This window comes from Cyrtonyx montezumae, unplaced genomic scaffold (genome assembly GCF_038088225.1).
Source record: "Cyrtonyx montezumae isolate F1298 unplaced genomic scaffold, pur_monq_1.0 scaffold_23, whole genome shotgun sequence".
NCBI classification, from domain to species: Eukaryota; Metazoa; Chordata; class Aves; order Galliformes; family Odontophoridae; genus Cyrtonyx; species Cyrtonyx montezumae.
The window spans coordinates 6,854,869-6,881,618 of record NW_027071970.1 but is presented as its reverse complement, the minus strand read 5'-3'; the positions used below and the strand labels follow the sequence as shown (position 1 = coordinate 6,881,618).

The window sequence follows — 26,750 nt, the reverse complement described above, 5'->3', positions numbered from 1 at the left end:
GTAAGTCTTCTCCATCGATCATATGGATTTTTTCAGCTGAAATCTGCTTTCCATTTACTTTTCACCTTCAAATTGCGGTTCCCCAAGGTCCTTTATAGAGAACCATAAATTGTCGATAGACGTTTTTGATTCTTTTCATTCAAGCTTAATATCTTGCTCAGTTAGTGAACCCTTAGGAATTGCCGTGTGGCCCCTTATAACCGGGGTGGTAATAAAGTGGTGGATTTGCAGAAACCCTATAAAAATGTGTGCAACGGTAAATTGTATTTAGGCTACTACTGGGGAGAGAGGCATGAATGTGCAATTATGAGAAGGATGTCCCTGAAGAGAGATTTCAATCCGTTGCCATAGTCTAAATCCTCTATCTTGTGGTGCACAAGGTAATTCAGGCATAGAGCAGAGGATTTTTTTTCTAAAGAGATTATATTACCCATCTCCTCTGTTGATGGATTTTATTGCACAGGTTCACTGAGAGTTTTATTATTGCATTACTTAATCTGTTTCTGAGGTTTCTGAAACATTTTAAACACAATGATGAGCTGAGCCCTACGCGCGTGCACGTCCCCATCCAACCCGGTCCCAGGCCCAGCAGCCCTCCTCCTGCCTCCTGCATCGTGGAGGGCTGGCACCAGGATGGAGCCAGCCACAGCACGGCCCTTGTCCGCAGCCCCATTCTGCCTCAGGAGCCACTGGTGCCAGGCCCAGCATGAAGAGCTGGGTGGTGACATGTCCAGGTGTCTCTAAGAGGCACAGCTCCTGTCACAGCACCTCAAAAAAGTGCCACAGTGCTCTTAAAAATGCATTCCCACATGGAAATCGTAGCATCACGTCCTTAGTTGTGAGATAATACGGAGGACATTCTCCGTTGTCTTCCAATAGATAAGTACTCATTCCTAATTTACAAGAATTTTTATGCCGCGTAGATAGACCTGTTTCTTAAATAAGACTTAATCCAGACCCTTCAAAGCAATACACTATTTCTTGCCAGGCTTTTTCTTTTCATATGGAAAATATAGGATTTGCCTGCTCCAGTGCATCAATTTTTTTTTGTTGTCCTCAGAGGACAGGGTGTAATACGGGTGTAATAGCTCAGCATTTATGCATTCTGTGTGCTGAACCAATCTGAAAGCAGCGTGGGAATATAGATCACCATTACAGCAAATTCCCACACTGCCTATGTCAGAAATGATACTGCAGTTTTGTAAAAGAGCTACTTCCACCAGCAGCAGTTCCGGGGTCGTGTTGCCAATTATATCATAAAACAAACACGCACAACAAAGCCCTTCATTTTGAATTTCAGTTCATAGTTCAGACGTGGCTAGAAATGCTTTTCCGAGTGAACTTTCACTCCTCTTCACAAGCCGAGGGCATTTATCTGCTAGACATGTGTATTTAGTAGAAGCTTAACAGATGGGCTTGGGCTCTGGGATACCTCCGAAGGTTGGAAAGCCGCATGAGCTCAGTGAGCTTTGCTGCTCTGCAGCAGCTGCAGGTGCTCCTCTGGGCTGGCACGCAGTGCTGGCGCTCCCAGCCCGGCCCCCTTGGCTCTGCCCACTGCCGTTAGCTGCTGGAAGCATCCACGTCCTGGCCACACTCTCACAAGTTTTCTCGTGGGCAGGGATGGATCCTGCAGAGTACTGCCGTGGCTGAGATGGCGCCTGAGCAGTCATGTTTGATTTCTTCCTTTGGATAAATTTTGTTTCCCTCGACAGGTACATGGCTACCTGCAGCAGCACCAAGTTCTCAAAGTTTTCTAAGCACTGTGATGCTGAATTAATCCAATTTGCAGCCAGTTTTCCATTGATGCAAAGCTGTTGTAACAAAGTAGGATGCATGCAAGTATAGACTTTCAACAGCTTGCTTTATTTTGAAGTAAATCCTCAACAAGTTTGCTTTGAAAGTTTGTTTTCCTGCCTTACAAAGTCATGCTTAACATGAATAAGGCAGTAATACAGGGCTGTCTCTCCAGTTTAGGTCTATGTTCCTGTCTTTTCCTGTATTCTTAACCCAGAGAATAACCAGTATGTAGGATCTAGCATCTGAATACGTGGGTGAACTGAAACCATTTAACCTCCTGTGAAGACAAGCTGGCAGCTGAATTTTAAAGGAAAAGTGTCTACGCTCTTTTAGGTCGCTTTGCTGTGCAGCTCTTTGAAAATATGTCTACTTCGTTCTTAATCTTTTTTTTCTTCCATCTTATCTCCAAGCTAAAACTTCCCTTCTGTGTTACCCGTGCTGTGTGATGCTCCCGCTGCTGGTATGGTGGCAGGTAGCACCGAGCTGCTCCAGGCTGTGCCCAGCACAGCCACACAACCCAGCTGCCTCTGTTCCCCAGCACCAGGAACTGCCACCCCAGTGAAGGAGCAGAATGGGGACATGTTGTGCTGCTGTGAGCTGAGGGCAGGGGGTCCAGCAGCCTTCGTTCGTCGCTGCTCGGTGGATAACATGGCTCAGCAAATGGCCTGTGTTCAGTCGAAACCCCTCTGTGTGCGTTTGAATGTTTCAGCAGTCCACAGTGTAGTTTAAACTTTATGCTTCTAATTTCACTCGATGGAAACCAGATGAAATGAGAACGGGAATAGTCAAAAGAAAACTCCGTGTTTGAAATACAGGCCTGTGAGCAAGGAAAAACCCTGAATTTTTTCTAACCCCAGATGAGTCACTAAGCCACTGTAAGGCACAGTTAAATCACTTGAGCACTCCCCATCTTTTGCAAGGCGCCACAGGAAAGAGCTGAAGTCCCGTGCGACCGTGTGCTCCGTGGGCAGCCGGCATGGCTGTGGGCTGCGGGGCAGCGTGGCAGGGTGCCGGGGCACTGCTGCTGCCATGGCTCCTGCTGCTCTGCCCCACTTACCGTCGGCCACGAGAAACTCGGCCGTACCTCTCGAGTTTCCTCTTTGAGGTGGGTGTGTGGGAGGCTGAATGTTGGTTCTCATGAAAGCGAGAGAGCGAGCGGCCGCCACGCATGGCGCGTGCAGGTGCTGTGCAGCCGCCCAGTCATAACTGCGCCCCGTGCTCGGGCTGAGCCAAAGCCGCCCTGCTCCGCCGTGCCTGCACGCGGCGGGGCCGAGCTGGGACAGCTTCCAGCTGAGGCACGGCCGTGGCCACCAGACACTGCGTGCCGAGTGGAGACAGATCGCTCTGTAAGCCCAGAGCTTTAAAATGTCAGGAGTAGATATTAGGGCAATTTAAACATATTAGCAAGTAATACGCAGAAATAAACCTCTTAAATGAATGAATTCTAGGAACAGGCATGCCTGAGCTGTTTTCTTCTTTGGTGAAGCACTTTTCCTTTCGAAGTTGTAGCTCTTCATTCTGACTGGGGCTTGCGTATTTGACCCAAACCTGAATAGTAAATACACTCAGTGATAATTAAAAGATAGACAAGCAAAGTATCTTAAGATATAAGGAGAAAGGGAATCTCTGCAGTTTGGTATCACATCAGTTTTCCCCTTACAGCATACATGAATATGCTTTCAGGCAGCAAATGTTATACCAGCTTTAAGTTCCCTTTTTCCTTAGGACCTTTAAATTTCTTGCCAAGCCATTCCCAACACTTTCAGTTCAAGTACCTGGGAAAACCAGGAGGGAGCCCCTGCATGAATATGTAAGCCATGCACAGTAATTAGGCCTGAATTCTCCCTTGGAGGTTTATTTACGGGACTTCTGGTAAAGTAGAAAGCAGATTGGTCATACTGGTAGTAATGGTGACTCACATGTAGACACTTTCGTACTTGAAACTGCAGCAGAGTGGTGCGGTTTGCTGTGTCTGCATCTCCAGGGCAATAAATGGGTGACAGCTGCCAGATGTACCCCATAAAGTTCCCAGCAAGGAGCTCCGAGGCACAAAGCAAGCTGCAGGTTGGTCAGCCCCAGACACGGATGTGCAGAGCTGCAGGGCACTTTTCTTGAGTCAGAACTTCCCTCCGGTTGCTTTAGCTGCTGTGTGGTCAAACAGACTTCAGCTGTGGCTTTGCAGTGATCTGAAGAGAAAGACAGCTCTTCCTAGCACGGCAAGGAACAAAGGAGCAGGCAGGGGAAGAGACAGCTTCATATGATTTAAAACAAACAAAAAGAGAAGGTACTTGGCGGGAGTCAAAACCTTGAAGAAAAGGTTTGTGAAGGACCAGCACTAGCTGGTACTGAGGGCAACGGGGCCTCGCTGCAGGAGGAAGCTGCTCAGGATTCCACCAACCCTGCGGGGTCGGCACCAGCGGGTGGGAATCAGCATGGGTGTGGGACTGACTGCCAAGCTCAGCTCTGGTTTTCTCAAATGCATCACGAGAGATATTGCAGAGGGACAGAGCTGAGAGGTTGGCTGAGATGGCAGCATTTGGGCTCTGGGAGCCCAGGAGCTGTGATGTGAGAGCTGCACGGTTAGTGGAACATCACGTACACTGCAGGTACTTAAGAGAAGCATGTAGAGGTTAAATGCACTCCATCATCCCTTATCACTAGGCTGAGATACAGAGCTGATGAAACCAGCGTGCCTATTTACTTCTCCTTTGACTTTCCTCTCTCTTGTTTACCACATTTCCTCTAAACATCAGCATATACCTCTCAGAGATCGGGCTGGCATTTGTCAGCAGCAGCTTACAAAAGAAGAGAAAAAAGCTGTTAGCACTCTTTTCTGTCACTTTGCTGTAAAACAAAGACTTGATATTCTTAATAACTTTTTGCTTTTAGAGTAGGAGTGGAAGCCCTTTGCTCTTCTGGGGCTGCATCATCCAGTGAAGTCTCAGCAAGTATGACAGGCAGGTTTGCTGCCAGGAAGGGCTTGTCATTGTGGAGAACTTCTAGAGAAGAATTTCAAACAATACTTTGGGAGGAAGCAGTGGACCTGCATGAACTTATGGCTACGCTTAGATCTTAAACTCCATCATCAGCGGTTTTTCCTTGATCACCATTATTTTTAGCTGACTGCTCTTTCCCAGCTTCAGAGATTTAAACCTGTTAAATCTTTTTGCTAAACGTCTTTGTGGCAAGGGAGATGAATTCACGATTCAGGCCTCTGATGTGCAGCTGGGCTGTTGTGTCCGCGTGCGGTCCCCACAGATTGCAGAGCACACAGGCAATACTCACAATGATTGTGCTGTCTTCATGTTGTGGTTTATATTCGGGAAGGTGGTATGCTGAGAATTTTGATGCAGAATAGTATTAAAACCCTGAGGCCGTGGATTAGGGAAGTTTGGGGTTTGAAAGATGATTCTTAGTGACTCACCTGTGGGATTTCTCTTTATTAAACTAACATGGGAAGGAAATGAGGAGCAGTTCAGACTCTGAAGACTTCAAATTCCTGTTTGTGCTGTGGTGAGTTTGATTAGCTAAGGAAAGGAGATTCGGATGATCCCCAAAGCCTTTGTGCTGTGCTTGTTTCTTGTTACCCCGCTCAGTGGCCCTGTTCTCCACACTTGATCTGTGCCTGACCTCCATGTCGGCAAACAGCAACTCATTTTCAGAGCCTTTGAGAAAGCCTCGGCCAGGCTTTAATGAGGGACTGCTAACTCACAAACAGCCATGTGTCTGAAGCCAGTTACTTGAAAGATTTTAGATCTTATTGGAAACCATGGCAGAATTAGTGGGATCTTTCTCCCCAGTTAAAGGGTGGCATTTCAGATGGCACAGGGTCTTGATAACTCGTGTGACTGGAAAGGTCTCCCCAGTGCTTGCTGTCAGGTTGTCAGCACACAGCTACGTTTGGACCATTCCCAGAGTGCTGTGCCAACATCAGCATTTCTCAGCATTGGACAAAACACCGAGAATCTTAGTTCCTACCTTACAGACAAATTGATGTTGTGTCCTCAGGAGGACAGATGTTTTAATGTTCAGCTTTTATTGTAAGCTGGGTGAATGATGCTGGAAGACGCCATTGGCCAGTGAAAATATGTTGACAAGGTCACATGTAGCCTATAAAATTCTGGTTGCTTTTAGATCCAGCTGACAGGCATCCTTTAGACTTGAATATTGCTGTGTAACCTTCCTAAGGACCTACAGAGCTGAAATATTTGACAGGAAAACTGGAGCTCAACACCAAGGTCTTCCCTGCTCATGAATTTTTCATGTCTTTGTTTGAGAAATGCTAGGCAGTAAAACCCTCTCCTTATCTCTCCTGTAAGGCACAGTAATTAACATTCACACTGGGAAAAAAAAAAAAAGAAACAAAACAAAAAACCTGTCTTGTTTCTATTGAAGCTTAATTGCTTTGTTGATTTTATCTTTTGGGTTTGTGTGAGGCTGTGAATTGCTGCTACTCATGCTCTTCCCTTTCTTCCTCCTTTCCATTACAGATCCCAAACCAATTCTTGTGGAATTAAGCCAAATGTAGTCCGTTGGCTGTGGTCAGGTCAGGATTGAGCCCTGAGTCCTACATCTTTCCATGAAACAGGATCCCTTACCCAACCCTACAGTTCGGTGGTATTACCAGTGCTCCCGTTGGTGTTTAGCTGCTGATGAGCTATTTTGCCATGATGAGTTTAATACAACCTATCATCTTACACTTGGCAGCTCAGGCTGGAATGCTCCCATTCTGTGACATCTCCATCCTGCTGTGCTCTTCCATTTGGAGTTTGCATCAAATTGATACCCTGTGTCACAGCTCTGTTAAAATCTTCATATTTGATGTTACAGTGGAACAAATAGCGTGTCAGAATAGGGTAGGATGGATAGATACACGCTGGCATATATCCAAAAGTGCCTAGATCTCACACTGTTATCCCAATAAAATAGTGTCAGCCTGAAAATATATCCTGGGGAACTGTCTAAAGTTTGTCTAAAGCTCTTAGAATATGGAAAGTATTTCCTTGTCCTTAAAGGGGAATCACCTTTATTGAACATGAGCAGGTGTTGGTTTTCTTAGGAAGGGAGATCCCTGCTCACTGCTGGAACTTTATATCTGTAGGAAGCAAGGAAATGTGCATGATGAATCTGTAGACTTAAGTGCTATAGCTGGTGGGAGCCCTCCCCACTGACTGAGGACCATCATCACCATCCCCTCCTCTGGCTTCATTCCCCACATGGGGCTTCTCTTTCCCAACATCTCCTGCCTGGTGCAGGAGGCAAAGCTATGCTCATGCCAGCGTCCAAAGTGCTTTGGTGATCCTGTTTTTATACACTACAGCCAAATGTGTGATTGCAGGTGTTAATGGAATGATACCTCTATAGGTTGACTTGACTTTTTTGGTACAAAAAGCTATGAATTGTGTACAGAGGACAAATTATTGCACATTGTGAAGTAACACAATGGCTAGAACACATCCATCGTTACAACAGCAGTAGGAGTAGGCTAACCACTATTCATCTCTCTGGCAAACTTTCCTAACCCCTAATTACTAGCTGCCTTATCAATGAATATCTGAACAATCCTTTTTTTGTTACTTTTTTCAATGGAAAGTCCTGAATCTCGTCCTTCTTACTGCTGCTGAAAGGGCAATGAGTATGCTGATTACCTACATGCCACTCGTTCCATCAATTCAGCGTAGGAAAACAATTACGGTTTGGAAAATTTGCAGTTCATTTGCATTAAGAGAGGAAAAAAAATCTTTATTCAAAGATAATTACTGCTTAAGAATTTGCTACAAAAATACCAATGGATTTGTTCTTTTTAAATATTGTTTAATATTCATAATATGTTACATGGAGGAGAAGTACATATACCTATCTGTCAAAGGTAGGACTGGTGAACAATAGCTACTGTTCTGCACGGGAAGTGCAAAAAGCCTTCGCTGGGATGAGGGTCGTTATCATCATTAGTATTATCATTTTATTCCTCCTTAAATTCTGAAATAGATTGAACGAAGGCTTTTTCAACAGTTAAGAACCTGAGGGAGTTTAATTAACCCGTTAAAGAAAACTCCACTGTAGAGTTGGAGGCTGATGAGAAAAAATGTAACTTAATGTACTGTGGTCGATCAAAGCACAATCCGTGGTACAAAAGCTTCTGAACGCCGTATTTTTTTAGCCTCCCCTGGATGCTGAAGAGCATTAAGCCTCTAAAAATTATCATTAATGCATGTCAACTCCCCCAGTTTCATTTTCTAGTGACTTTGAGCAGATGTAGTTCACATGTATAACCAGCATGATCTTCGCCATCTGAACACTCTTGGTTTTATGAAATGAGGCCCTTGAGACATAATGTTTTATTCCCTCGGGGTGACATGTACCCACGAAGTGACTCAGATGGAAAGCCTGTATCTGTTACAGCACCTAAACTTTCTCTCTGTGGTGGCACCGGGGCTGTCAAATCAGTGGGTGGCACGGTGTGATTGGCAGCGCCGCTCTGAAGGTCGTTTTGCTCAATGTATTCAAAGTGAGACAGATGTGGCTTTTTTTTTTTTTTTAGTTCTTCCTCTGATTAATTGCCTCATTCAATTTCAACTCTATTGCAGTTAAACATTAATTCAGTAGGACTTAATAATGTATTCATTTATGATCTTGCTTGTGCATTAATGACAATGATTTGCTGTGTTTTTAATTATAGGGATCCATGCAATGCGTATTTTACATCCACTTACAGGAAAACGCTATACACTCTTGTTCTTTTATGTCAGATAAATTAAACACTCAAAGAAGTGCTGAAGTACTTTATGAAATATTTCATTCTAAATATTTGCTGCCAAACATGTATTGCTACAGATGCCGGCTTTGAGAACACTTGGAAAAGATTTGTATACACCTAGGGATTACATCTTTTCATACATCGTGTAAGTAATAGTCCTAGACCTCTGCGAGAGCACACTACAGCAAAATGTGCATCCTGCTTAATAAGAAAGTGCCTTTGTCTCATTTTAGCACTAATTAGAAGGTCTGCTTTGTTTAGAATTTCTTCTCTTTCAGTCCTTTCCAGTAACTCGGGCGCTGTAGGACAGGCAGCACAGCGTGGTCTCTGTGCCATGACAGTATGCTTCCAACCGCCGGCATCTCCAGTGGGGCCCTGCTCTCCTGTCCCCCAGATACTCTGTTTGAAGTCAGCTCTCAAAGACTTTGCCAAGCCTGAAGCACAACTGCGTTGCATCTGTAGAAGCTTTATGTCTACATGTTTTTTGTATTACTGGGACTTTGCCTCGGTCACGTTTCTTATTCCATAAAGCGCAGAGTAGTACAAAACCAATTTTCTTTAGGCCTCCACATGTACTTCTGCATCTTGATGAAGACCAAAAGTAGGCATTGATGTGTTGATGATTTCATTGCGTGGTGCCCACTCTCTCGATACCTTTTGTCTTCGCTGTTGTTTGGAACCAGAGGACAAACAGCCATGACGTGCAGGCTCTGCTCATGCAGATGAGTTATGCGGCGTAGAAGCAGAGCCCTGCCTTCTGTGTGTGGCACCGGGCATGGCTACGTGCCAGTACACTGGTCTTGATTCAGATGTGGCCAGAGCTGAAAGCACTGGTTCAGCTGGTAGGCCTTACCGACCAACACATGGTTCCTGCTAGCGTAATTACTTAGTGTAGCTTGAAAGGTCTGATCACCTACAGCTAAAATGACACTTTAATGGGGATTACAGTTTTCCAGCTCAAGTATGCAGTTGCTATAATTAAGCAGGAAAAGGCCAGATCAGTAGCAGGGTCAGCATCTCTCTGCAGGGCGGCATTCTGTTCTGATCCTGGGTGGTTTATTGCTCCCGTGCAGGTGATGCATTGGGATGGCCTATTTGCTGCAAATGGTTTTACATATCGTACTTTCAAATTAAAAAAAATAAATAATCTGATACTGTGAGCCCCACATTGTTCATCTGTAGATTTCACTCTTTCCCCTTGCTCTGAATTTCAAATTTTCCAATGAAAGCTAGGGAGGAATTTCTCTCTCTAGGTTGAAGCTGCATCTTTTTTTTTTTTTTAGAGCTTGTATTTTGCTCATTCTTGTTACTGTAGAACTACTCTTGGGAAGATGGTTGCTTATGTTTGGATCTTATCTCCTGAGCTGAGATAGTCTGTATCTCACAAGTCAGTGGGACTGTTTCTGGTGATTGTGGAGGGAGGCAAAGCAGTGTCTTCCAGATAATTACCGTCTGTTATCTGTCTTAAATATCTTCGCTGGGGCCTTGAATTCTCCATCTCTGTCTCTTATACATTTGTTTATCCACTTGTAATGTAAAGCCTTTCCTAGTGTCTCACGGGCTGCTCACTCTTCGGGCAGTTAGTTTAAACTTGTGCACAGTTTTTTATTTACTGATCTGGATTGCATTGGGGCACCAACCAGACTAATCCAGAAATTCTAATTAGCACTTCACATCTTCAAAGCATTGTACAAACGTGAACTAATCATACATTAATCATGCTGAATTTTATGTTGGCTTATGTATTCTCTCTCATGTGCTGCGCATTACAACCTGTCACATTATGAGCCGTAGTATTTGAGAGATAAATCCAAGCTCTTCAGCTTTGTGTTCCTTGGAAGAAAGGCAGTTGTCTAAAAATAACTACTACTGCTTTTCTCAGTAGTCCTTAACATTTGGTACTGTCATTTGAAAAATTACCATCCTTCTTTCTATGGATTGTCCGATGACGGTTGCCCTGTTTACACTGATTTCTGCTTATTCTTATTGTCATTTACTTAACTGTTTTCTGTCATTCTTTAAGTTTGGGAGTTGCTAAATAGCATGTAGTCTTGGTTTAATTTTAAAAAATGGTATACAGTGTTTGTGCCAAAATTGATTCTCCTCCTTCGCTAGGCTTGTTTAATTAATTTAGAATCTCCCTCTCTCTCCTTGTTGTTTGATTCTAAATGAAATAGGGTGAAGTTGTTAGGATTCCAGTAGTAGATCCTTTAAAGAAAGCACTGGCTCTGTGCTCAGGCTGCCTGTCATAAATGTATCCCGCTTGCTAGCACAGTGATTCCAATTCACATCCTGTCAGGTATGACCTAACTGCAGGAGATCTACCGAAAATTAAGCAGCAGTAGGTTTCTTTTTAATAGCTGCTCCTTGAGGAAAATAGGCAAATTTAATTGTGAGGAAAATTAACAAGAGAGTATCTAATAATGTCTTCTGCTCTCGCACTGCAAGCTAAAGATACAGAGCCCATCCTATGGGATGTGAGTTCCATCATATCCTACCATCTACTGCTCATTGCAGGAGCTGTGCACAGAGATTTGCAAGCTCCAGTCTGACCTGCATGGAGCATGATTAAACACCATGGGTCTGCATGGAACAGTAGCACATCTGAGACGTGGGTGGTTTGGTAGGTGCTCCCGGAGCCTCTGAACTTTCCAGGATGCTGAGCATTTTAGGAGCTTGCCATTCATGCTGGCTGTGCTCAGATTATTTCTGATTTGAACCTCTGTTAACTCTAGCATGAAGTAATTTGCTTAGACATTACCGTGCTAATTGCATGTTAACTTTCGATACTTCTCATGTACTGTATTTCCCAGGTAAAAATACTGTATTCAGAAAAAAAGAGGATTTACAATTCATACACTGAAAGAGGGTGTATCTGTTGTCATTTCTATCAAAATGCAAATCAAATAGGAGGCATTACTTTTGGAGCACCCTACGTACCTTCCTAATAACCCAGAATCAGCACACTGTGCTGTAGGAATATGTCAGGCAACCTTGGTTAGTTGTTTGAAACACATTAGCATGACAGCTCCCACTTAGATTTCATTTGGTTGACTTTTTTGGGTTTTTTGTTTGTTGTTTTTTTTTTTGGAAGGGAAAACTTCTGGGAACACATTGTGCTCAAAACTTTTATAAACTATTTGCAGAAAGCATAAAGACATCCGAGTGCACTAAAGTTACCAACACACATCTTAGAGACAAGTACATTTTTTTGGCATATGATGGCTTCATACTGCATTTCTTGGTATTACATTCCGTTACACTGAATCAGATCAATAACGTAAATGAGCAGCTACACCACTCTGTGCATTTGTCATGCACATCATTGTCCTTAGAGATCATCAGATAAGCAAATAAGAAAGTGATTTCTCATTTCTTATTTTCAATGAGTAATTACTAGTAATGGGGAAGTGTATTATGCATCATTACTCGTTTAGTGTCCTTTATTACAAAAGGAGAAGCATAGAGGTTTAATGAAAGGTCTTCAGCTAACCAGAGAGTCACAGAAATAGAGAGAACTCACTTAAGCAAATTTTTAATGAAAAGTGAATATCATTACACATTTTCATCATCAGTTCTTAACAGAGAGCAAAACAGGACCGTGTGATAAAAGATGCATCACTGCTACCCTTCCAGAGTCAAGAAAATGGAAGAAAAACATTGAGTTAGGGAGTAAAGTTGGTCATTGCTTGCACTCTCATCTTTCATTCGCTTCACTGCTGTGAAAACTTCCAGTGTACGAGAAGAAGAGAAAAAGAAAAGGCTGATTTGAGCATTAATTTTCATAATAAACTAAATAGGAAGTATTTTGCTAGCATCTGAATCGATGAGCTGTTCCCTCCTGGCTTTGCACTAAAGCACTCGGATCTCGAATTAAAGAAAGGCCTTCAGACTTAAACCTGCAACCTGTCTCTGTTAAGGAAAGAGACCGAGCGGTGTAAGCCCTGTGGTTGGTGTGGAGTCCTCAGATAATTGGGGAGATGATAAACTGCCTGAAGCAACAGTGAGTAAATGTAACGGAAGGGCCTGTGTAAGCCTTTGGGTGGGCAAGCTCTCTCTGTATTGAGAGTTTGAAAATGCCATGTTGAATGCTTTTCCCCAAAAGCAAGCAGTTCAGTATCTGTGGGCAATGTTTCCCTCTTGGCAAGACGTGCTTTTCTGAAAGGTGACTTATCTAAATTGGGCAGGAGTTCTCCAGTGGAACATCCTGCAGTATAGAGCTGCACACAGGGTACTGCAATAGTCCCTAGGGCATCAGTAACTTCATTTTGTTGGGATTTTGAGGCAGGCATTAATATTTGGGTTGGGCTTTCATTTTTAATTGATGACGGAAAAGACTATCTGCCTTTTTTCCCTTCTTGATAGTGCAAGCTTCTCTTTAGTAACTTCAAACACCCCAATTCTTCAGTTAAAGGCGAATTAAGTTTTCCTGTATTTCAAATTAGCTCTCTGAGGGTGGCATCAGCTCTGTTTCTTTTATGTTTAAGTCCCAGTTCTTTAATCTGTTTCTAATACATTCTGTTCAGCAATTTTGCATTTCTGTTTTAGTGGAAGCAATGCTGATTAATTCCTTCTTATGACATCTGTGGCTGCATCCTAGATTAAACCTACTCTAATACAGAGCCTATCATTAAGTGTTAAATATTCTTGCAAGGCTACTTAAATTAGATTCAACATCAGTGGATCATTTAGTAGAGAGTCTTTAATTCTCCATCTTATGGCGAGGCCACATTCTGGTGATGCTTTTAATCACAAGAATATTGAGGTATGATTTGAAAAGGATATGCTGCCCATATTTTGCCTTTGGGCAAATTATGAAAGGTCAAGTTGCCAAGGAAACAAAACTAAGAAAACATTACTAATTCCTGAGTCCAAGAGTTGTCTTTCCTGATCATATCATTTGCTCAACATACATGCTTGGAAAAGAAACCAGTTAACAATATATCTGCCATTCAGCTCCACAGAAAATGGCTTTATAACTCTATGTCTTCTAGACAGCGTTCACAGTGGCAGGAAGGCTCACCTTAATCCTTTTATCCATGTAACCCACAGACAGATTGGCTTGATAGTCTATGGATATGGTAAACATTATTCCTAATTTATAGAAGGGAAATAAGGAAGAGAAGGGTTAGGATCTGCATACTCACAGGTAGCTGTAAACTTAAGGCATTACCAGTTCCAACCATCTAATTTACTGCTCTTTAGAGAATCCGGATGTTCATAATGTAGGAGCACTTGATAACACAGCTTCATTAACACACCTCAAGTTTAACACTCAGGATCACAGGGCCCTGAATTTTCCTTCTGGTCATAGCTCAGGCCACTCATGTAGCCAGAAAGAGCTCTCTTTTCTTGTCTTTTCTCTTTTCTCTTTTCTCTTTTCTCTTTTCTCTTTTCTCTTCTTTTCTTTTCTTTTCTTTTCTTTTCTTTTCTTTTCTTTTCTTTTCTTTTCTTTTCTTTTCTTTTCTTTTCTTTTCTTTTCTTTTCTTTTCTTTTCTTTTCTTTTCTTTTCTTTTCTTTTCTTTTCTTCTCTTTTCTCTTTTCTTTTCTTTTCTTTTCTTTTCTTTTTTCTTTTCTTTTCTTTTCTTTTCTTTTCTCTTTTCTCTTTTCTTTTCTTTTCTTTTCTTTTCTTTTCTTTTCTTTTCTTTTCTTTTCTTTTCTTTTCTTTTCTTTTCTTTTCTTTTCTTTTCTTTTCTTTTCTTTTCTTTTCTTTTCTTTTCTTTTCTTTTCTTTTCTTTTCTTTTCTTCCCTTTCCCTTTCCTTTCTTCTTTCTTTTTCCTTTTTTTCTTTTTTCTTTTTTCTTTTTTCTTTTTTCTTTTTTTTCTTTTCTCTTCTTCTCAACTTTTCTAATTCCAAGTGGGATGCAGTGGTCCCAGTGCAACAAAACCTGTACTGAGCAGGAGAATGCTATAATGAGTCCTGTCCTGTCCCTTTCTCCCTTTCATCCATACATGTGTGTGTTTATAGAAGTAGCACATGTGTGTCTTTGTGTCCCATTCCCTGTCCTTTCTTTGGAGAACTCATGGAAGAGGAATCCTTACATTCCCTGTAGCATCAGCATCTAAGACTGTGGCATATTCTGCCCCTAAATTTCCATTCTGAACTGTGCCGTTTGTGGGGCACTGCATAATGAATACGACCCTGCCAATCAAGACACTCTGTTTTATATCACTTATTACTAAATTGAAAATGGTGTTTTACTACAGCAATAAAGGGCTGGTACAGCATGAGGTACATTTTTATACAACTCTATGAACTTTGTCATTGAAAACATTATAGCCTTGAATTTGAGAGCACAGTGGAAGGCAATATAATTTGATTACCTATATTAATCAAGTAGAGTACAACATATAAAACCAGTAATGCATAAGTCTGACTGGAGCCAGATAACCCTCTTGTGCATCTTACTAAGATTTATTTTCAGTAATATAATTCATTTGACATGAAAGTATCATAATTGCAGTTGCTAGGAAAGATTTCTTTCTTCTCTTTTTTAGGAAAAAAAAATTATAATGCTTTCATGAGCAACTTATTCTTCTAAAGCTCTGCTTACTGAAAATTGAAAACAAAGATTTGTTTTTGTAATTGTGGCAATTTTTCATGAACCAGCTGAGCTAACAAAGTGGCTTGTTTTGAATACTGTTTCTGCTTCAGAAACAAATGTGTTAGGTGTGAATTGAAAAGAATTTTTTTCTTTTAATGGACGTAGGTTAGCATGAGACATGCCATTCTCAACATTGCTGCTTAGAGCTGGCCAGGAGCTGGGCTTCTCCTTATCTGGGCTTTGCATAAAGGCTCGGGAGAACCTCCCCCACTCCAGCTCCATGAAAGGCCTTAAAGCATGCTTTAGGGCACCTAATCACTCCACACCTGTGAAAAACCCTTGTTATAACATGTGCAGTGCTGACACACACTATTAATGGTATTATCATGAGTTGCTCTTCAGGCATTTTATTGCTATGCATGGCTGCAGAGCATGGATGTGTGTTGGCCAGATCTCTCAGCTGGTACAGCAAGAATCACAACAGGTTCAAAAAAAGGACTTCTGGCTGTGTCACACTCCTGCTGGAGTGAGAGGAGCCGACTACTTAATACGTAGTCAAGGTATTTGCCATTTATTCAAACAGACTTAGCATTCAGCTGTGTTTACAATTACCTACTGAAAAATGAAAAGTTTACATAATTGAATGTACTCTTCCTCTATGACAAATACGCACTGGTTTGTTCCATCTAATTATGAGCAATTTTATCATTGTGCTAACAGTGCTGGTTACAGATTAAAGGTGATAGAGCTCATACCCAAATAGACAGTGCTTGTAGTCCCATCTCATTACTGGTACCGCAGCACTGGTATTTGTTTTCCCCACTCTTACTCTTCAATCTTCTATTCTTTTTGTCCAATTTCCCCTCCCCTTGAGATGTTTTCCTCTTTCTTTTATTCTCAAATCACTGCAGTCTGGATTAGCTATACAGGGGGCTGTTGCTATTGAGGAAAGACTTTGACATGATGGAGCTTCTATTCCTGAATGATGGCTATCCACACATCTGAGCATAGCCACAATAGTCTTGGAAGAAAAATGAACCTTAAAAGTTCTGTAGAGCCAACAGAAAGTAGATGCCCTTACCTAAAGCCTGTTGGGAGAGTTTCAGGATAGTTCGAAGAAGGATACTTGCATTGCTGTCCTTGAACGTGTACTACCAGCCCTTGTCTTGATCTTTGAGGTCACTGCTGGTCAAATCTTCTCAGTCTGAAAGCAGAACAGCAAGGCAGCAGGCTCCTTCTTGTAAATCGTTGCACTTGCATCAATCATTGACATCTGGAGAGCTGACAAGAACAAATGAGTAACTAGTGGGGTCGGGAGAAAGGAGCAGATGTACTACTGTAATGGGAAGCCCTTACAATTTCCCCTGAAATAGCAAATATATATGTTGTTAAATTGCTTAGAGTTTGCTCAGTGGGCTGAAGGACTATTTCCCACATAATGGCATAGGCCTTGAAACTTTTATGTTTAGCTTTGTCCTGGCATACTTCTGTGAAAATGAATAACCCACTGTGATATTCACTAACTGAATTAGCTTGCAGCCTTTGTTACATTCCTTAGATGATACTGAAGACACCTAAATGTATGCCCTTAGGCAATGGGTGTCCTCCACCCCCAAGAATTACCTACTTCAGTATTTTTAAGATCTAGATGGAATAAAATAAAAAAAAATGATACATATTCTTAATGAGTTATGCTGGAGATTAGATCTCTGTTATTGTTTTGGGGAGTTCTGTTGATGTGGGTTGGTTGTTTGCTTGCTCGCTTTAACTCCTTCTTTAATTTCCTTCTTGGTGAATTCTTTTGTTCCGGGGTAGTTTGCCTCTGGGTATGTGGGGCACCCATCCCTCAAGGTTTATTTTAAAAGTTGAGCTAAATAATAATGTAATTAAATAATACTTATTTTTATATTAATTATCTATAAATACCGCAAACCTTGTCCTGACAGGGACTTCCTTACTTAATAGCCAAAGGTGTTACAAAACGAAGCAAGTGATTCACACAAGCTTCCTATTTCCACTAAATTAAAAATGAACTGTGCTTCACAGATTCATGTGTATTAAGAACACAGTATGTGTTTTAGATTGATTTCCAGGTCCAAAGTTACTGAGTAGTCAGCTAAAAATAATATCACATGTAGCATCATGCAGATGTGTTTCAAGATGTGTAACCCATCATCTCAGCTTCACCACAGCTGAAGTCAGATTGACTTCAGCAGAGTCATCCTGCCAGGTCCAGAACAAGTGGTTACAAGACACAGTGGAGATTTGCTTTCATACCTAAAGGGTGTCAGATTCAGGAATGAATGGCCACCTCTGAGATTTCATCTTAGAAATGTTGGGGAGGCCAACTTGCATTTGAATGCAAAGATCTGTACAGTCTTTTGAGAGAAACTTTAGAGTCATCAGGTGGATGTCCTCATGCACAGCCTGGAATATTGTCTTCTCACTGCACCACTTGGAGCTGCAGGGAGAAGGACAAAGGAAGCTGACAGCGTGAGAAAAAGAGGAAGTGTGTGCGTGTATACAAAATGAAATGTATAAATCAAACACAGTAACCATTCATGTGAATCAGCTGTTAAAAATCACAGCAGGTTTCCTCACCAAGAACCCATCGCCCTCCTTCCAGAGGGTGATCGGTATTAAGCAGGATACTGAGTTATTAACAAATGCTGTCCCTGCTGAGTTCCATGCTGAAACTTCTCCAAGAGCTTCCTGCAGCTCAGGGGGATTCTGCACCGAGGGAAGACAGCCATGCATGTTCTCCTCTAAATAAATATGTAAATGAAACTTCCAAACAGTTCCATGTCATGGAGACAGAGAGCTGAGAATAACTAAAAGTTTTCCATTAGAGCAGGGGTACTTCAAGAAATCCTCTTCTAATGGCCGAGAACTTTTCTGTGACTCCATAATGACGTGGGCATGGCATAGAAGTGGACTAGATTAGCAGTCCAAACAGAAGAAGAAAACTGATGTTTATAGTAAGTGGGAAATTACTAGACAGATCATTATCGTTAAAGTGGCTTTTGGCTATATCCATATTAAGTCCTAAACTCCTTTTTTTGGAGGTTTTCTCCCCCTCCAAACTGCAGCAGGCTCTTGGTGTTGTAAATAATGGCTTTAAGCTGCTTTTCTCCTGTTGGGCATGTCCTGTCCAGGTGTCCTTGTATTAAACAAAAGTGGAGTGGCTCTGCACTTTGCATCACTGTGGATTCTCTTGCACCAGAGCAGCCGGGGCTGGATGACTCCAACCCAGCTTGTGGTCGAAGGAGGCAGCAAGGCAGGAGGTCTTCTGCAGGCAAATGGGGTTAGTCATAGTTTAGAGCCACAGAATAAGAAAGTAATGGCTGTTTCTCTAGTTTCTTAGTGAAAATCTATATCCAGCACTGAGGCTATAATGTCTCCAAGCGCGTCTGTCTAATGAAAAGAAAATGAGTGACGGGTTACACAATGCCCAGCCAAGGGGAGAATGAAAGGAGCTTGTGAGCGCTTCACAAGAGGGGCAAACTGCGTCTCTTTTCTTGTCGGAGTCTCCTCCATTTCGTAAATTGGTGAAATGCAGTGTCAGCCATTCAACTCTGCATGCGCTGTCCTTTCAATTACCCAAGCAAGGCTGTAGGATTGCACCACCAGAGCTGTGTGGAAATGAGTTGAAATAGAAATGGGGTGAAAAAGCTTCAGTTCATTATTTGCTTGGTCCTTGGCTGGGCTAAATTTTGCCTATAATTCACATTACCTGTTGGTATAACTGCAGGTGTTACAAGTGAAAAAGACCTGCATTGTCCAATCTTTCTCTTTCTTGCTGAATATGGACTGAAATTTACCATAGGATTGTATTTGTAGAGCTGTCTGTGAGTTTCCCGAAGCATCCATTGCAGGGTACCAAAATGGTGTAAGTGTGGTTATAATGAGTCAATCATGATCAGTAAATTGACTTCAAGGCAGCTCTATCAACCCACCATTAAATGCTTAAAAAATAGAGAGATTATACATAGAGAGAGATATATTGTATGAAGATAGATAGTTCTGTTTTTTCTAACCGTATAATAGAATAGATTGATTCCGGAAAAGAAATCATTAAATCATCCAGAAATTATGGCAAATCATTGTGTGGGTATATTAAGGTCTAAAGAAGGAGATAAAGGGGGTAGAACAGGCAGGAAGGCCCTCGGGTTGGTGAGGCGTTGCTGTGTAGGTGGCAGGGGATGCAGACTTTTCTATTTTTAATCTTTAATTTTTATTAAACAGCTGAGTAGCAGCACTCATCTGCCTGGACTGAAGTACAAGGCAGCATTGCAGAAAGGTATTTCTGCCCTTCTCACTGTGGGGGCAGCGTGGGACGAACAAGAGCAACGTGGCGATCTTCACACTTTCTCACGATGGCTCTCCCATGATCTCGGTCGATCCCAGTCCTGGCTTAAAGTGGGCAACTCCGGATCTTACTTTGCAGATCTCAGGGAAGCATTTGTGATTACCTTTCTTGTTGTTTTTTTCCCGGAATTGCTTTCCTGTACGTAGGTGTAATCATAAAGAAACCATTTTCAGCACAGAAGATGTGCTTGTCAAACCACAGCAATGATTTTCCAGTTGCTGGCTTTTTTAGTTGTGCAACCTTCTAATATTTCTGCTTGAATTCTTTCACGACAGAAGCAAATGAAAATTACACCGTGGTTTTTAGGTCTGTGTTCCCTGATTTTTGCTTGTCATGTCATGAACTCCTTCGAAGCAGTGAAATGGCAGCCCATCTCCCTGAGAGCTCCAGACAGATTTCTAAAGTTGTCTTGTTAACAGCTTGTCAGAAACCTACATTTCAGTCTCGCCGAGTTTATATCATGCAAAAAAAAAAAAAAAAAGTTGCTGGAAATTATGATTTTTACAGGTTCTGACATTTTTCTAAAGAACTGAAATGCTCAAGGCTGCTGCCTCCCTTAACAGGCTGTGCTGTTTGGGGTAATATTCTGCGTTGCATCAACTGAACATCAGAGCAACATTCAGCTTCTTCCCTTTAACATGTTCGTTGAATTATTTAAGGTGTTTTGATGTTGGCTGGAATTTGTAACAAAGTCCTCCAGCTTTTATCCTAAAAAATCAAAAAAGGTTGAGATTTTCTCCTCTCCCCCCTCCCTCTCCTCCCTCCTTGCCAGCCCTTCCTTCCCCCCCCCCTCCCGCTTTTAATAGATCCTCGCCTGGATCATCAGGGACTTTCTTTTATGTTGTACAGCATGAAATGACTTAGTCAGGGTCTTCCTGATTAATTTATGAGTGCTAAGGAAAAGGGAAGGGGGGAAAAAACAGTCCTTGAGGGATTGACCCTAAGCTGCACCAGATCAACTCAATTTTATGGAATGAAAAGAGACTTAAACAGTATTTTTAGCGTGGGTTGCCGGGCCCACGGAGGCCGGAGGCTAGCTGCGAGGCACCCATAGCATCTCTGCGTGGCAGGGCAGCTCTTCCGAGGCACCGAGCGCTGCTGGAGTGAAAGCTGTGCCAGATTGGTGGATTAATGCGCTCTGCCTGCAAGGGACAAATGCTCTTTTTTTTTCTTCTTCTTCTTCTTCTTTCCCCCCCTCCCCCTTTGCTCCCTCCTTCCCTGTGCCGGGTTTGCAGATGACAGCTGTTGGTCACTTAACAAAATGTCCTCTTGATTGCTGCTTCACAACAGGGGCCCCCTCAGACCAAACAGCACATAGCCTGTACAATGCATCACTGCCCCTCAAAATTAGTTATAGTGCTCAGGGCTATTCTCGGCTGCCATAGCTAATACTCTCTTGCTGCTCTTCTCCCTCCCCCTCCACAGACAAAGGCTCAGCCTATACATCTGTAGTGCTCATAACCTCCCCCTTCCCCCAGCCAAATGCTGAGGAGAGAAAGGGAAAAAAAAAAAAAAAAGGAAAAAAAAAAAAAAGATTGCTGCCCTGAGGCTCAATCTGTTTCTTACAGCTCTACCCCAGCGCTTGGAAGCCTGAGCTGGTCTAGCCATAGGGAGGCCCTGACTCATTTCATCAAACTGTCAGGGAGGCAGTGGAGCTAAGAGGGCTCTGCTGCCTGGGGCAAGTTCAAGTCAACATTCGATTTCCGTCGTCCCCCCCCCCCCCCCCCCCCGCCCCTGCCTCGCACTTGGACACTTTCTGTGCTCCGCATCTCAGCTTCTCCCCGAGCTGCAGCAGCTCACAGCTTCTTGCCAGGAGGAAGGACTTGTGGGACCTTATAAAGGACACAGTGGCAAAATTGCTGCAATAAATCAGTGGCCCTCTGACACTTGGCGGTAGCTTAATGTTTTGGCACTTTCTTTCCTGTGTATGCCTCAAGTCCCATTAGCAGGCTTTTCTGTCAGTCTGGCTCATGATAAAACTCTCTCTTCCTATCATCTTAAGCAAGCCCCTGCAGACATGAATCTGATGCCAGACTTAATAGGAAACAACACCCTCCCCCTGCACACCCAGACGCGCATCCGTGTGTGCTGCTGCTGAGAGCAGCTCGCGGCAGCACGGCGGACGGGACCGGGGGGAAGGGCTCTTCAAAAGATGCTCGATGTTACCTCCTGCTTTAAAAGAAGCAATCACAGACTGGGTTTTAGGCCTGATGCTTCCTCAAACCTCATTATTAAAAGGAAGCTCAGTAACTAAATACAGTTGGAAATAATGAGAGAGCAGAAACATGGCCATCCTCTGGGACTGAGTGGGCGTGTAAGCCCTGTGGTTATCTGCACCGTTTGTATATCTCGTGCAGTTTTTTACATGCATATTCTACCTGTCAGCGTGCATTGTAATCTTATAGATTGTATATGTAATATTTTGGACTCCTTTCTGCCTTATGCTTCCCCATGCCATTTTTTTGGCAGGTAGCCTGGTTAGGATACATGTCCCTCCGGGCTGGAATCTGCTTGTTCACGCAGCCAGCTCAGATGTCTATCACCATCTTCATAAGCATGATATAAATAGTACCTGTAGGTATGTGCGTTTCTGAGTAAAGAAAAGCAAGCCTTCCTGTGAGCTACTTGGGCAGCAACCTGTAACTTCTGTGCAGAACAGTGTCTCGCACAGTGGGACCCAGCAGCCGTGGGGCTGCACAGGCACAGCACAGATCTTACACCTCCAGGCTTGGGCTGAGTAGGAGATAACCTCATTAACATGAATAAGCTGAAGTGAATTCTGTGCTGCTCTCTAAAACGTGGGGGATGTGGCCCCATTTCAGATAGCACTGTGTTTTTCTACACTTGATGACATAACACTGAAGTGTTGCCAGTCTTGTTGCAGCCTTGCAAAACTTGGGTTGTTTTTGTTTAATCTTTGAGCTCTAGTTCCTGGCATGAGGCAGCTACGTGACAACCTGGTTTCGTGTTAATAAATGGAGGACTCCTACTATGCGAATTAAAACTGGGTGATCTGAAAGTTAAAACGTGGAGGGCAAATAGAAAGAGCTGACGGTTATTTTGGTGGTTCCTAAACTCACCAGAAAAGAAGATGTGTAATCTCAGTACAAACGAACGGTAATACAGACCTTGCCACTACCCTGAGTGGGATGAGCCCTGTGCCATTATGGGCGTCCCCAGCACAGAGCCGCATTGCTCCTGCGTGGGGCAGAAGGAGAAGGAGGGAGGGAAAGGGCATCGCACGGCCTTTCTGCTGCACAGTGGGTCAGCTCGGCCTGAATTCTGTGTTGTTTCTGCTTAACACCGCGGCGAAGGAGGCTTGTTTCTGACTTGAATGTGCCACTGCAAGGAAACGTTTCCAAAAAGCGACACAATTAGGGATCGGCTTTGCAAACATTCTTGGTGGCACTGAGAGGCAATTGGCACAAGGCAGTGAATAACCCTTTTACAAGCCTTTATGAACCTAGCACAATGCCTGTTTATAGTTTCGCTTATAGACCAGGAGCGTTAACAGGCCTTTAGAAAAATCCAGGTAATTGAAGCTTTTGTCTTTCATTGAGCCCTGTAACTCTCAACAGTTGCCATTCTCCTCATTTTCTTTAACTTTCTGTTTTGACAAGGGCTGCTGTCCCCCCCTGCAGCTGCATGGGAGGTGGCAGCGTTGCGGGGGACCACTGCCAGCACTGCTGTGCCTCCGCCCTCCGCTCCTCCACCCGGAGCCAGTCCACTCTTCAGACATGCACAAAATCCTCCGGGTCAGCCCCAAGCTTCTCCTTTGACTTCGTTATTCACTTACACTCCCTGGCCGTCCTACACCACACCAGTGGCAGTCACTCTTTGTTGACCCAGGGAGGGAGGTGGAGGCTGGAGAAAAGCGAGTGCAAAGATAAGTCAGGCCGTTGCCACAGAAACTGCACCAGCCCATTGCCATCTGTGGTGTTTTTTACCCCCCCAGGATGAGGTCAACTGCGGTTCTGCTTTTCTCACATGTCCCAGACAGGTTTGGTTTTGCTGTCGCTGTTTCTTCAGCATGGTGCGTGTTCAGCAGCCTGAGGGTTCCTGTTTCTGCTTGCCTATGTGGGAGCACATTTCTTCAAATTATAGAGAGGAAAGCCAAAATGAATGGTGAAGCTTGGGCCCTTTCACTGAGGCAGGGGCTGTCTGTTCCCTGCAGGGGCTAACGTGAGTCAGTAGCCGTGTGCTCGTGACTGTGGTCAGCTCCCCACTTCCCAGGGCACTGTACATTGAGCAGAAATCCAAATCATACGGACACTTGGGCTCATTTTTCCCGTGTTCTCTTGTCACTTGGTAGCTTTGGGTCCAGTTAAGGACTTGGTCCTTACGCGCATTAAGATGTGGTTTGTTGGTGGTTTGGAAGCTGCAGCAGAGGAGGGTTGGTGAACACAAGTCAGGCTGAGCACGCTGCCAGAGGAAGGCTTTTCATGGGGTGAACAAGAAGTTGTGCAACTTGCTGTCAGAAGGACAGTTCCTGAAGCACCCATTGTGCAATCACAACTGCACGGCCAGGATCCACATCCGTGCAGAGACGTGTTTGCATCCGTGGGCCTCGTTGGCTTCTGCCACTGCAAGACTGCAGCAGTGGCAGTAAAGCTAAGGAAGATGTAAGCTAAAATGAAACAAAATTCTTTGCTTTTCCATTTCAAAAACAATTAATTATGGAGTATTTTCTGACGACGAATGAGGAAAAAATGTGTCCTCAGAGAACAGATGTTCGCTTCCTTCGTATGTCTGTTTATAAAACTTAGCATGTGGATTTGATGGTTCACTTGCGTTTTACAACTTGCACTTATCTACATGAGACAGAGTTGTGTATTGGTACAAAGCAAAATTAGGCATCTAAATAAGGCGGTTCTGCACCTTTTAGAAACGCAAACCATCTGCAGTGGGTTTTAACACTCATTATAGATGGAAGAATTTTTGAGGCCAAATCTGTTTTGAGCAAGAATTTTCTCTTAACAAACAGAAAAAGCCTGTGCTCTTAACGTCATAATACAGCAGGAAAGGCAGAGACAAATTTTGGTACAGAAAGACAGAGAGATAACTGAAATATTGTTGGAGTGATGATGGAAGTTCCCCCCAGATTTTTTACATCTGCTCTTGAATATTTACACCTAGATTTATTAAGGTGTGCAGTTCCGTTGCATTAGTAACCTGCTCACTCAGGTCTGTGGGGAAAAGCATCTGAGTTCAAATGATAATTTTGACTGTTTTCTGAACGTATGTGATTTCTTTTCATTTTGAGTCACTGTACAAATTAAAAAGTGAGTAGATATTGCCTTGGCATCAAATTCAAGCACGTGGACTTGACTGTACTTAGTTATTAATTTCTCTTCCATTTTTGCAATAAGAGTAAATCCACTGTAATGTGCTTAGTCCAGAGTCTGCAGGAGCCTGAATTGCCATCGAAATCCGCTGCCTCTGTTGTCATGTAGGTGGAATGAGCACTTTGAGCAGGACAGCAGCTGAGGTTACCTCCGCTGATAGCGGGTTTAAAGCCTAAAATAACACTGTGTGTGTGATGCTCATGGCTGTCCTGGCAGCAGGGAATGCACACAGCCCCCAGCAGCCCAGCCGGAGGAGAAAGGCTTCCCCCAGGCAAGGGTGTGTCAGCAATACCGAATGCAATGCTGCATCTTCCTCCCCACCCCCTTGTTTTTGATGACTGTGACTGCGTTGCTTTGTCAGCACGAATTAGCACCGTTTTGAGCAAACACCAAGTGCCCCGAGTACTGGGGCAGCCTCCACCCAGCAGGCCTGTCCCAGCGTGTCCCAGCAGTGATGGACAGCCCATGTCCTTCCAGGCCTGGCACCTCTAGGAGCAGAGATCGCTCCTTGTGGTTGCACAGCATGGGTTTGGGCAAGTGGCAAATGGCTGCTGCTGCTGATTTACCAGAGCTGATTGTACTCACCTCTGATCGGTGAAACCGTTTCCTACAGTAATTTTCATAAAGCTCAGTAATGAAAATAAAAATCTTCGAGCAGGCACGGGCAGCTTACAGGAAAGCACTTGCTAAAAACAAAGCTGTCTGATGCTTTTACCTCGGTGCATAAGGTGATTGGCACAGTCCCAGGCATTAGTGCTGCTGTTCCCATGGGACTTGGCCACCACTGGCTGCAGCCCCGCAGAGCAGCACCCTGCCACCCTGCCACTGCATCCCTCTTCACTTCAGGCTCTTTTGGTTCCAGAATGGCTCTGGATGAGGTTAGACCTGTATGCAGTGTTCTAACAGTTGGATTTCCCTATGGAAACCATGCTGTAGATCAGGTGGGGCGGTGTAAAACACAGTTTCGTTTTGAAAGGGAGTTCTGCTTAGTCAAGGCTGTAGAAAAGCAGCTCCTTTAAACCAAGCATTTCCTCTGGAGGTAAATGGAAATAAGGAGTAAATTGGGAAGCTGAGCAGTCCTCACTGCAGAATCTCTGCGGGAGACCCCTCCGCTCTGTCGTTGTCCTTCGTGTGCTTTTGTGTTTCAGAGAATTTAAGAGTAAAATGTTCTCCAAGTGTTTGGGGTCAGTCATTTCGTGTGCCGAACACAAGAAAAACAGATTAAATAGTCTCTCAGAAATCTGCAGGAAGCGGAGAATGTCACAGCTGAATTTTCTGCTTTGTGACTTTTGAATAAGAAGACATGACAGGGCCAATGGGAGGAGTGGGAATGGGCAGAATGACCCAGAGTTCGAGTCCTTCTTTTACATGAACATGGAAGCACGTGTTCCCATGGACCGTTCCCACTGTGTGACTGTGCGCTGCTGGCACACGGAGCCCTGTCCTGCTGAACAGTGCAGCTGCAGAGGGTGCCAGGGTTGCAGAAACCCATCCTGAGCTGCAGGAGGAAATGCCCATGGGCACCAGATCTACAGAACAAATTGCTGTCTTTGCCTGACAACCAAGGGATCATTCCTGTTCCCAAATCTTCCCCAGTGCGTGTCTCAAAACATTCGGTGCTCCATTTCCCTTTCTACCCCCTGTGCTGTGCATTTCATTTTCAGAGGCTGAAAGAGATTTTGCTCTAAAACTCTTTATGAGCAACCACTTCCTCCTGGGATCATCATCTGATTCAGACTAAAAAATGGACCAGAATTTCTGGATGTCTTATAATTACTATTCTTGGTGCTACTCATTACATTAGAAACTGATTGCCAGTTTCTCAGTTTTCCTTGCTCTGTGCCAGAGTGCTTATCGAGGTGCAAGGCCGTTATGATATATTGCATTTTGTGATGATACAAAGGCACGCTATTTGTGGTGGGGTTCATGCTGCACTTG

General features: G+C 43.5%; 1 protein-coding gene across 18 annotated transcripts in view; it reads left to right on the top strand.

Moving 5' to 3' along the window:
- The window catches only part of FBRSL1 (fibrosin like 1), a 415,130-nt gene that overhangs the window by 241,872 nt on the left and 146,508 nt on the right, over positions 1-26,750 (top strand). The gene's annotated exons all lie outside the window — the stretch shown is intronic.